Below are 12,018 nucleotides of genomic sequence, written 5' to 3'. Positions count from 1 at the left end.
GGGGGGGGATGCTGCAAACAAATAGCACTGTCGTGGGCACACAGCGTCTCAACCCCACTGGACCTGTCTCCCCCCACAACGCACAAACCGCTCCGGCTCCACGGAGCTCAGCCAGGAACCATCCGAGGCCGGCCCCAGGCTTCGTGCACCTCCCCGGTCCAAGCCGCTCGGTTTTGGCGCCCAGGTAACCCTCAGAGGCACAAACTTGTTTGGGACTGCGCTCTGCGCCCCTCCCGGGTCCGAGCAGCTCGGGAGCTTGGCGAGCGCGGTCGCTGGGACTTGTCCCCTTCTCTGTTTCTACTGCTCAGTTTTCTGGGTGTACTGCTGGCGCTCCTTGTGAGGCGGGTGGTGACTGTCCTGCATCCCCTGAAGTCTCAGCAAAGAAGCCTGCCTGCCGCTTTTCAGGTGGTCTCTCCGGGGCTGCGATTGCCCCTTTCCAGCCCTTACAGCTCTGGCTGCCTGTCCCCGGCGGGGGATGGTCTGCAGCCGGCTATTTCCGTTCCGTCCTTTGTTCTGTGTGCGGTCCTGGCGGGGTCTTATGTTCGCGCTTTTCGCGTGGTAGCTATCCCCCAGCCTGGTTTGCTCGCCCAAGTTCGATCGCTCTGGTTACGCGTGGGGCGTTTCTGCCCGCTTCTTACCGAGCGCGGCAGCCCGCGCCTCCCGCGCTTCCCTGCCCTGCCCCCACTTGCTAGCGGCGGCTGCAGGCGTCTGCGCGGCTTTTCCACTGGGGGAGTTACTGTTGGGCTCGTAATCTGTTGGTTTTAATTATTTATTCGTTTTTCCTTCCTGTTATGTTGCCCTCTGTGTTTCCAAGGCTCGCCTTAGATTCGGCAGGTAGAGTGTTTCCTTGTGTTTGGAAACCTCTCTTCTTAGAATTCCCTTCCCGGGACGGGCTTCCCTTCCCGGGATGGAGCTCCCTCCCCACCTCCTTTGTCTCTTTTCTCGTCTTTTATATTTTTTCCTACCTGGTTTTGAAGACACTGATCTGCTTTTCTGGTTGCCTGATGTCCTCTGCCTGCATTCAGAGGTTGTTTTGTGGAGTTTGCTCCGCGTTGAAATGATCTTTTGAGGAATTTGTGAGGGAGAAAGTGGTCTTCCCTTCCTATTCCTCCGCCATCTTAGGACCGCCCTCGACATCTCTGCTTTTTAATACACTGTCTAGGTTTGTCGTAGCTTTTCTTCCAAGGAGCAAGCATCTTTTAATTTCATGGCCACAGTCACCATCCTCAATGATGTTGAAGCCCAAGATAATAAAGTTTCTTACTGTTTCCGTTTTTTACCCATCTTTTTGTCATGAAGCGATGGGACTAGATGCCATGATCTTAGTTTTCTGAATGTTGAGTTTTAAGCCAACTTTTTCACTCTCCTCTTTCACCTTCATCAAAAGGCTCTTTAGTTCTTCTTCACTTTCTGCCATTGGGTTGTATCATCTGCATATCTGAGGTTATTGCTATTTCTCCCAGCAATCTTGATTCCAGCTTGGGATTCATCCAGCCTGGCTTTCCTCATGATGTACTTTACATATAAGTTAAATAAGCAGGGTGACAATATACAGCCCTGTCAGACACCTTTCCCAATTCTGAACTAGTCTGTTGTTCCATGTCCCATTCTAACTGTTGCTTCTTGACTTACATTCAGGTTTCTCAGGAGGCAGGTCAGGTGGTCTGGTATTCCCATGTCTTTAAGAATTTTCCAGTTTGTTGTGATCCACACAGTCAAAAGTTTTAGCAAAGCCAATGAAGCAGAAGGAGATATTTTTCTGGAATTCTCTTACTTTTTCTATGATCCAACTGATGTTGACAATTAGATCTGTGGTTCCTCTGCCTTTTCTAATCTAGCACGTACATTTGGAATTTCTTGGTTCACATGTTGTTGAATACTAACTTGAAGGATTTTGAGCATGACCTTGCTAACATGTGAAATGAGCACAGTTGTATGGTAGTTTGAACATTCTTTGGCATTGCCCTTCTTTGGAATTGGAATGAAAACTGACCTTTTCCAGTCCTGTGGCAACTTCTGAGTTTTCCAAATTTGCTGGCATATTGAGAACAACATTTAACTGCATCATCTTTTAGTATTTTAAACAGCTCGGTTGGCTAATTTTAAAAAAGCTTAGCCTAGTGCCTGGCGTATTTGAAGGACCTAGTGAACCAGTGCTGCCTTCCCCTCACTTCTAGGGATTACAGAGAAAAACTAAGGTTGTTCCTCCAAACCTCATGTCCTGTGAAGACATGAATCTTATGTTGAAATTAACACAATTCCTCTCATAGTGTCTGTAAGTTTTGCTGCAAATGACAGCCAGTAAGAAGTCAAATTGAGATATGATCCCAGATCTCCGGATTCCAAAGTAGGCCATGTATCCTGTTCCCTTCTACCGTGTCTCCTGCAGTGCTTCTGGGAGGTGTGTCTTCATGCTTCTGAGGCAGATAATGAGATGGCTTGTATTCCTCTATGAACTGCGTTTTACACACCAACCTTAAGCAACTGTCACTGCCACCCTCTCCCCCTTCCAGTGCTCTTCTTTCTTCCAAAGCTCCAGGTCACTCCTAGAGCTAGCCTTGTGCCCAAGCCTTTCCCCATGTCCAAGCTCTGCTCAAAAGCACTGTTTGTAGGGGGTGGGAAGCAGAAGGACCAGATATACCCCAGGAACATGCTCTCCAGAAGTGCCACCTTTTCAACAATTTTAAAAGCAATATGCTTATATGCGGTGTTTAAGACCATAATTAAGAGCTGTTAGTGAAAGCAGTATGTAAGCAAGACTGTGACATGAGTGAAAAACGAAAGTGTTAGTCACTCAGTCCTGTCTGGATTGTGACCCAGTGGACTGTAACTTACCAGGTTCCTCTGTCCAAATTCTCCAGGCAAGAATACTGGAGTGGGTTGCCATTTTCCCTTCTCCAGGGGATCTTCCTGACCCAGGGATAGAACCTGGGTCTCCTGCACTGCAGGCAGATTCTTTACCATCTGAGCCACCAGAACATGAGTGAGAAAGGTAATAAAAAGTAGTGCCACATCTCTTCCCTTCCCCCAGCCCCTTTAGGATCGCTGGAAGATAAACCAACTTGCTGCCAATATGCTGATGATGGTGACCACTCTGCCTTTGACCTCTTGTTGTCCTACCAGCTAGCAGTGGAATGGTAAGAATCCAGTACAGGAGAGAAGGGAGGAGGTGTGTACACTCCTGTGTGGCAGCATCTCTGCTGAAGGGCAGCATCTTCTGTGTTCTGTGTGGTTAGTCCTCGGCTACTGCCTACGGGATGCTTACACCTTGATTTCTCCTATTTTGATCTCAGCTCCAGGACTGTTATCTCAATCTGTCCATCTAAAGAACTAGTCTTTATTTTTAGGGAAAAGTATTAGTATTTCAAGAGTCATTTCAGTTCAGTCGCTCAGTTGTGTCCGACTCTTTGCAACCCCATGAATCACAGCATGCCAGGCCTCCCTGTCCATCACCAACTCCCGGAGTTCACTCAGAGTCACATCCATCGAGTCAGTGATGCCATCCAGCCATCTCATCCTCGGTCGTCCCCTTCTCCTCCTGCTCCCAATCCCTCCCAGCATCAAAGTCTTCTCCAATGAGTCAATCTTCGCATGAGGTGGCCAGAGTACTGGAGCTTCAGCTTTAGCATCATTCCTTCCAAAGAAATCCCAGGGTTGATCTCCTTTAGAATGGATTGGTTGGATCTCCTTGCAGTCCAAGGGACTCTCAAGAGTCTTCTCCAACACCACAGCTCAGAAGCACCAATTCTTCGGCGCTCAGCCTTCTTCACAGTCCAACTCTCACATCCATACATGACCACAGGAAAAACCATAGCCTTGACTAGACGGACCTTAGTCAGCAAAGCAATGTCTCTGCTTTTGAATATGCTGTCTAGGTTGGTCATAACTTTTCTTCCAAGGAGTAAGCGTCTTTTAATTTCATGGCTGCAGTCACCATCTGCAGTGATTTTGGAGCCCAAAAAAATAAAGTCTGACACTGTTTCCACTGTTTCCCCATCTATTTCCCATGAAGTGATGGGACCAGATGCCATGATCTTCGTTTTCTGAATGTTGAGCTTTAAGCCAACTTTTCACTCTCCTCTTTCACTTTCATCAAGAGGCTTTTTAGTTCCTCTTCACTTTCTGCCATAAGGGTGGTGTTATCTGCATATCTGAGGTTATTAATATTTCTCCCGGCAATCTTGACTCCAGCTTGTGTTTCTTTCAGTCCAGCATTTCTCATGATGTACTCTGCATATGTTAAATAAGCAGGGTGACAATATACAGCCTTGACGTACTCCTTTTCCTATTTGGAACCAGTCTGTTGTTCCATGTCCAGTTCTAACTGTTGCTTCCTGGCCTGCATACAGATTTCTCAAGAGGCAGGTTAGGTGGTCTGATATTCCCATCTCTTTCAGAATTTTCCACAGTTTCTTGTGATCCACACAATCAAAGGCTTTGGCATAGTCAATAAAGCAGAAATAGATGTTTTTCTGGAAATCTCAAAGAATAGCAAGAAGAGATAAAAAGCTTTCTTCAGTGATCAATGCAAAGAAATAGAGGAAAACAACAGAATGGGAAAGACTAGAGATCTCTTCAAGAAAATTAGAGATAATACCAAGGGAACGTTTCATGCAAAGATGGGCTCGATAAAAGACAGAAATGGTATGGACGTAACAGAAGCAGAAGATATTAAGAAGAGATGGCAAGAATACACAGAAGAACTGTACAAAAAAGATCTTCATGACCCAGATAATCACGATGATGTGATCACTCACTTAGAGCCAGATATCCTGGAATGTGAAGTCAAGTGGGCCTTAGAAAGCACCACTACGAACAAAGCTAGTGGAGGTGATGGAATTCCAGTAGAGCTATTTCAAATCCTGAAACAGGATGCTGTGAAAGTGCTGCACTCAATATGCCAGAAAATTTGGAAAACTCAGCAGTGGCCACAGGACTGGAAATGGTCAGTTTTCATTCCAATCCCAAAGAAAGGCAATGCCAAAGAATGCTCAAACTACCGCACAATTGCACTCATCTCACATGCTAGTAAAGTAATGCTCAAAATTCTCCAAGCCAGGCTTCAGCAATACGTGAACCGTGAACTTCCTAATGTTCAAGCTGGTTTTAGAAAAGGCAAAGGAACCAGAGATCAAATTGCCAACATCCGCTGGATCATTTCAAGAGTCATTTTTAAAAATAAGAGATGTGAGACTAACCAAGCAAAAACTCTGTGGTTTCTTTTGAGTATAAGATTTTGATGTTTTATCTAAGATAAAACAGAGTATTGAGGCCAAATTCTTTTTTTGGAAGGTCTTTCCTAAAAATTCTATTTTCTGTGTAACATTTAAAGGCTAAAATTAGAATTTAGTGTTTACTTAATGAATCCTGACAGAACAGTTATACTTGAGAGAAAAGAAAATTGATAAAGGTAATTTTTTGCTATACTATTTCTTCTTTACCTGCAGAGCTATATACTCAAAGTAAGGAAGTTCTAAGGTATCTTTAGATTCTAAGGTATTCTAGAATCTTTAAGTTTTAAGGTATCTAATTTTAAAAGATAATTAGTTCAAAGACATTTGAGAGAAGAACATTAGTGAACACAGTCATTTGTGTTTTAAATTTAAAAGGCTTTTTAAACACTATCGTACATTTTGGAGCTTTCATAAGAAACATATTTTACATGGTCACCCTGTTTGCAAACATTGACCACTCATGTAACTGAGACCAAGAATTTCATGATATTGTCTTAATCCTTTCTACGGGCAATGCACACTTAGTTTTCGTCTTCTATTTCATTTTTGAATGAAGGTTTCACCGTAACAAATTGATTTCATAAGCTTTCAGTGGTCTGACTTATAGTTTGAAAAGGAGATGAGAAATAATGCCTCTATGTTATTACAACTGAGTGAATTATTTTAAGGAATATTCTATTTGAGAACCACTAACGAAGATCATGGCATCTGGTCCCATCACTTCATGGGAAATAGATGGGGAAACAGTGGAAACAGTGTCAGACTTTATTTTTTTGGGCTCCAAAATCACTGCAGATGGTGACTGCAGCCATGAAATTAAAAGACGCTTACTCCTTGGAAGGAAAGTTATGACCAACCTAGATAGCATATTCAAATGCAGAGACATTACTTTGCTGACTAAGGTCCGTCTAGTCAAGGCTATGGTTTTTCCAGTAGTCATGTATGGATGTGAGAGTTGGACTGTGAAGAAGGCTGAGCGCTGAAGAATTGATGCTTTTGAACTGTGGTGTTGGAGAAGACTTTTGAGAGTCCCTTGGACTGCAAGGAGATCCAACCAATCCATTCTGAAGGAGATCAGCCTTGGGATTTCTTTGGAGGGAATGATGCTAAAGCTGAAGCTCCAGTACTTTGGCCACCTCATGCAAAGAGTTGACTCATTGGAGAAGACTCTGATGCTGGGAGGGGTTGGGGGCAGGAGGAGAAGGGGACGACCGAGGATGAGATGGCTGGATGGCATCACTGACTCGATGGACATGAGTCTGAGTGAATTCCGGGAGATGGTGATGGACAGGGAGGCCTGGTGTGCTGTGATTCATGGGGTCACAAAGAGTCAGACATGACTGAGCGACTGAACTGAACTGATGGGGCAATGAAAATAAAGACAGACATCTATTACGTAGTGGAGTGGCTAACTTCATGGAGCTTACCATCTAGTAAGGGTTAACATAACATTGTGATCTGATGAGAAAAGCTGAAAGGAATATTAAAAATGTGTTCATGATAAGCTTTTTGTAAACATCTGTTACATGAGAAAGAAGTGCTGGAGGTTTAGTTGTAGTTATCAGTTGTCATGGACATACCAGTTTCTTGATAGTGAAGGTCTTCATGAAGAAAGATTTGTGACTATATAGCTCCCAGTTTCTTTACTAAATATTGACCACTTTAGCACAAAAATAAATAAAAAGAAAAAAAAAGATCCCAAACTTTTAAGCCAATCCACCTTGTCTCTTTCTTTTCTTCTTTGCTCCCTCCTATGTTTCTCCCCTTGGTGACAGGATAATCTGGCTTGAATTATTCTGTTTATTTTTTGTTGTGATGAAATATACATGACAGAATTTACCATGTTGGCCATGTTAAAGTTTATTCAGTACATTCTCAGTGTTGAGTAGCCGTCAGCACTATATAGTTCCTGAACTTTCTTACCATCCTAGAAGGAAACTCCGTACCAACTAGGCAGTCACTCCTCTTTTCCCCTCTTCCTCACCCCTGGCAACTTCTACTCTGTTTTCTATAACAATGAATTTGCCTGCCCTTGATAATTCACATAAATGGATTCATACACTGGGTGGTTCTTCGTATCTGGCTTCTTTCATTTAGCATATAATGTTTTCAAGGTTCATGCATGTTGTAGCATGTGTTGGTACTGCATTCCTTTAAATAATATTACATTGTATGCGTACGCCACATTTTTAAAATTCATTTGTTCATAGAGAACTGTCTCATTTTAAGGGGGATTTATTCAGAGAATACTGGTAAAGTAAGTGACTGGACATGCCTTTAAAGGTTTGATTACGTATGTATAAGGTGGCACCTAAAGGCTTTCAAAGGAATATGATGCCAATTTATAGAATCTTGAGTATGATAAAAAGTACTGTATATCCAGAAGCTCAGGAAATAGTACTGGGCCTGACCTATGGATTTAGGACTCATCTACGTATAGATGGAAAATGAAACCATGAATGATCAATGAATGAAACTGCCCCCCCCCCACCAAGGAGCGGATGTAAAGAAAATTAGGACACAGTCCAGCAGAACTCTGGGGATCCGTGGGTAAAGAACCTCCATTACCCACCCCTAGAGATGATGATAAATAAAACCTAACTCAGGTAAACCCTCAGGCTCCTCATTTACAAAGAAAATGCCTTCTACTTTTTCACAAGGCTTGTAAGAAATTTAAATGAGTCAATATATGCAAAGCAGCTGGTACCCACCCTGTGGCTTGGACCTCAGTTTTGGTGGCTACAAATGTTACTCTATATATTTGTGCTGTGGCTATGGTCAGTTTCTGCATCTTTGCTATTTCATTACCTTGTAACATCATATCCAGGACTACCTATCTTGAAGTAAGCTTTCCTACCATCTTAAATGGAGAAGGCAATGGCACCCCACTCCAGCACTCTTGCCTGGAAAATCCCACGGATGGAGGAGCCTGGTGGGCCGCAGTCCATGGGGTCGCTAAGAGTCTGACACGACTCAGTGACTTCACTTTCACTTTTCACTTTCATGCACTGGAGAAGGAAATGGCAACCCACTCCAGTGTTCTTGCCTGGAGAATCCCAGGGACGGGGGAGCCTTGTGGGCTGCCGTCTATGGGGTCGCACAGAGTCGGACACGGCTGAAGCAACTTAGCAGCAGCAGCAGCAATCATCTTAAAAATCAGTCTACTTTTAAATTTTGCTGTTGTAGTTCCCAGACTTTACTAGCCTCTCCCATAATATCAGAGGATGCTAAAGGAATCTAAATGAGGTGGAGAGATGCTGCAGGCACAGGCCAGACTTCTGTGTGCCTGACCCAGTTCTGCATGCCCATGGGAGGATGTTCTTAGCTCTATAGCTTGGAAGAGGACTGTCCTAGCCTCAGATCATCAGAACATTAAAATTCTTCCTCTTTAGAAATCTTTGTTTAGACGTTGGCAAGGGGAATGTTAGTTACTTCATTTCTCAAAGACACTTGATTTTTTTCCCTTCCATTTTTGGTAAAGAATAATTGACAAAAATTCATGACCCAGCCTAAAGGATAATTATACTGTAGAAATTCACTTTAAAACTTTCATGTAGTTTGGGAGTCAGAAGTGAAAAAAATCACTGGATATAGTGTTTTTTTAAGCTTATTATGTTACCATATGTGGTGTCTTAAGCTTGTTACTACTAGATCTTTGACTATCCTTGTTCTCTTTTGAAGAATTTCTTTGGATATTTTTTAAAACTTTTTCTTTTGTATTGGGGTATATCCAATTAACAATGTTGTGATAGTTTCAAGTGAACAGGGTAGGGATTCAGCCATACATATACATGTATCCATTCTCCCTCAAACTCCCCCTCTATCCAGGCTGCCACATAACATTCAGCAGAGTTCCATGTGCTATATAGTAGGTCCTTGTTGGTTATCCATTTTAAATATACCAGTGTGGACATGTACATGCTCTTCGAAATATTTTTAAATAAACTCTCAAAAGACTTGACCACACTTTTCCATTCACTTTTAGTTCATTTGGTATGATTGTTTCTTCCTACATCTTCTCAAAGAGCTATTAAGATATGAATAACTTTTATATTTCATATATTTTTGCCTTTCAGAATTTTCTTTATAGTTTTCTAAATTTCTCACATCTTTCCATTTTTCAAGAGGTAAATGTTTTCAGTGTTTTCTCTTATTCAACAGTTTGATTAGTTTTGTTTTTCTGGAATGTCACACCTCTGGTGTATTTCTGTATATATTCCATATATGAGAATATATTCTACATTTGGGAAATATGACTTTCATTGAAACTAAAACTACAGAATGGCATTGCATTTTGTGAATATGTGCAAATTCTTTTATTCCTTGTTACTGGCTGATTTGTTGTAAACTGAGAGATGGAAACACACACAAAAAAATGTAACTCATATTCATCTATACAATTAGAAATGATGCTGGCAATGGACTCTGTGTCCTGAAGCCTGAGCCAGAGCACTTTTCACTGGAAAATGGACAACTCATGACGTTCGTGACCTAGTTCAAATTGGCTATTATCCAAATTTGGTGGTCAAAAACAGGACAGAGTCTATGGAAAGCTTCTATTGCCTGCTCTGTTACTAATTTAATACAAGAATTACTGGAATTTGTCTGTATTTTCTCATCTGTTTGGTAGGACATGCTATCTCTTATCTCATGGTCAAGTTACAGGAACTAAAGTAATTTGAAAATATAAAATAGTAATAGCATTTGTTTTATAATCCTATAAAAACCAACACTGACCAGTGAATATAGCACTCACTGGGACCCCCGAAGCTGAATTAGGAGCATGGAGAAGCCAGTGAAGAGACTTAAAGCTCAAGAAAAATTATAGGAAGAAAATGACAATTTTGTCCCTATAAGGACATAAGGCAATCAGAGGTGAGAAGTTTCTCACACTCAAAATTAAAAATGACAGAGGGAAGGTATTCCTAAGTGTAATGGGTGGATACTTTAAATGTCAATAAGTTTTCTATGAACACCTCATGTGGAGAGTAATGGAGAATAAATAGCTTAATGTACAAGGAGATTTTTTTAAAACAAACATTGACATTTTAAAGACCTAAACCTCTTAAACGGAATGACTGTTCAAATGCAAAATTAGACAAACAGAGGCATTTGGAGATTATATTTGAGTAGTGTCTTGAGAGTCAGATAATGGATGACTCAGATCTTCCAAGTGGTCTGGGCTGATTCATATGTTTTAGAAGATGACATCAAATCTCTGATTTTCTCAGTGTTTTTCCCTTTGATCCACCTGGAGCATGCGTGCGTGCTCAGTCGCTTCAGTCACGTTCAACTCTTTGCAACCCCAAGGACTGTAGCACACCAGGATCCTCTGTCCACGGGGATTCTCCAGGCAAGAATACTGGAGTGGGTTGCCGTGCCCTCCTCCAGGGGATCTTCCCAGCCCAGGGATCATCCCCTGCACTGCATATGGATTCTTTACCCTCTGAGCCACCTGGGACGCCCAATCCACCCGGTAGTGGTAGTCACTCAGTCGTGTCCAACTCTTTGCAACCCCATGGATGGTAGCCTGCCGGGTTCTTCTGTCCATGGGATTCTCCAGGGAAGAATACTGGAGTGGGTTGCCATCCTTCTTCTCCAGATCCACCTGGTAGTGCCAAACAAATTCTGAACATCAGTGACTTTTCCAGATATAATTTGTGAAGAAAAATTTCCAAACCACCAGTAACAAGTCTAAGGTTTTGAATATATAGGCAATGGTATATCTGAATAAGACTCACTAACATGAGGAACTGGTTTCCCCAGTGGCTCAGTGGTAAAGAATCCACCTGCAATGCAGGAGATGTAGGTTTGAACCCTGGGTTGGGAAGATTCCCTGGAGGAGGAAATGGCAGGGAAGTGCTATGGTGAGAGGTGTCTGACTGGCTACTGTCCATGGGATCAAAGAGTCAGACTCGACTGAGAACACACACAACATGAGAAACGCAAGCCACACATGTAACTACAGGGCATGTAGGAGATGGGAATCCCAGACAGAACCTTTCTAGACAAGAATGGAAGATACAGGATTGGGCTTGGTTTAGCTAGGATGGAAGAAAGGAGCCTTCTTATTCTAATAGCAGCTGAACGATGCTTCTTAGAGGACATCTTAAATCAACAAATATTATCTGGTTCCTGTGTTTGGTGCAGAGGATACAGAGAGCATATCCTTGGCCTCTGTCCTAGAAAGGCTTACAGTCTATGAGGGAAACTGACATAGGAACTCATAGGCGGAGCAATTTGTTGTATTTTAATATATCGTTGTTGGTTAGTTGCTAAGTCAATACATATAAGAGCAAAATTTGAGGGGAGCACAGGACAGTTGTTTTCTGGCTACACTGGGATTAGGAGGCCCTCACAGAGGAGGTGGAAGTTTATGGGGCCTCGGAAGCATGTATGGAAGTTCTAAATATCAACAAGATAGGAAAAGCATTTCAGCCAGTGGTAAGAACCAAACAAGGGAAAAAGAGATGTTGGAGTACAGATGTTGTGGTATGTTCAGGGAATCCAATAAAGCCACCAAATTGAGAAAGTAGAAAAGGATGTCAGGCCAACGTGGCTCTCTCATGCGGTTTACATGATTTCTGTCTTGGAACTATCCTGTTCTCAAGAATACGCCTAACTTGGAAATTACTGTTCTAAATCTGTGATTGGGTTTCTTGGCAGAGTGCCTATTTGGAGAATGAATAACAATAGTCTAAGAAAAGCTTGCCAACTTTTCTGTACCTGGTCCTGATCTCCTTTCCATTTAGTTATATTCTTTAAAAAAAAAAATTTTGTTTAT

General features: G+C 42.3%; 1 protein-coding gene across 10 annotated transcripts in view; it reads left to right on the top strand.

Annotated features, from left to right (window-relative positions):
* The window catches only part of SGIP1 (SH3GL interacting endocytic adaptor 1), a 242,247-nt gene that overhangs the window by 94,398 nt on the left and 135,831 nt on the right, over window positions 1-12,018 (top strand). The gene's annotated exons all lie outside the window — the stretch shown is intronic.

This window comes from Oryx dammah, unplaced genomic scaffold, assembly GCF_014754425.2.
Source record: "Oryx dammah isolate SB20612 unplaced genomic scaffold, SCBI_Odam_1.1 HiC_scaffold_28, whole genome shotgun sequence".
NCBI classification, from domain to species: domain Eukaryota; kingdom Metazoa; phylum Chordata; class Mammalia; order Artiodactyla; family Bovidae; genus Oryx; species Oryx dammah.
This window is presented reverse-complemented; position numbering and strand designations above follow the sequence as displayed.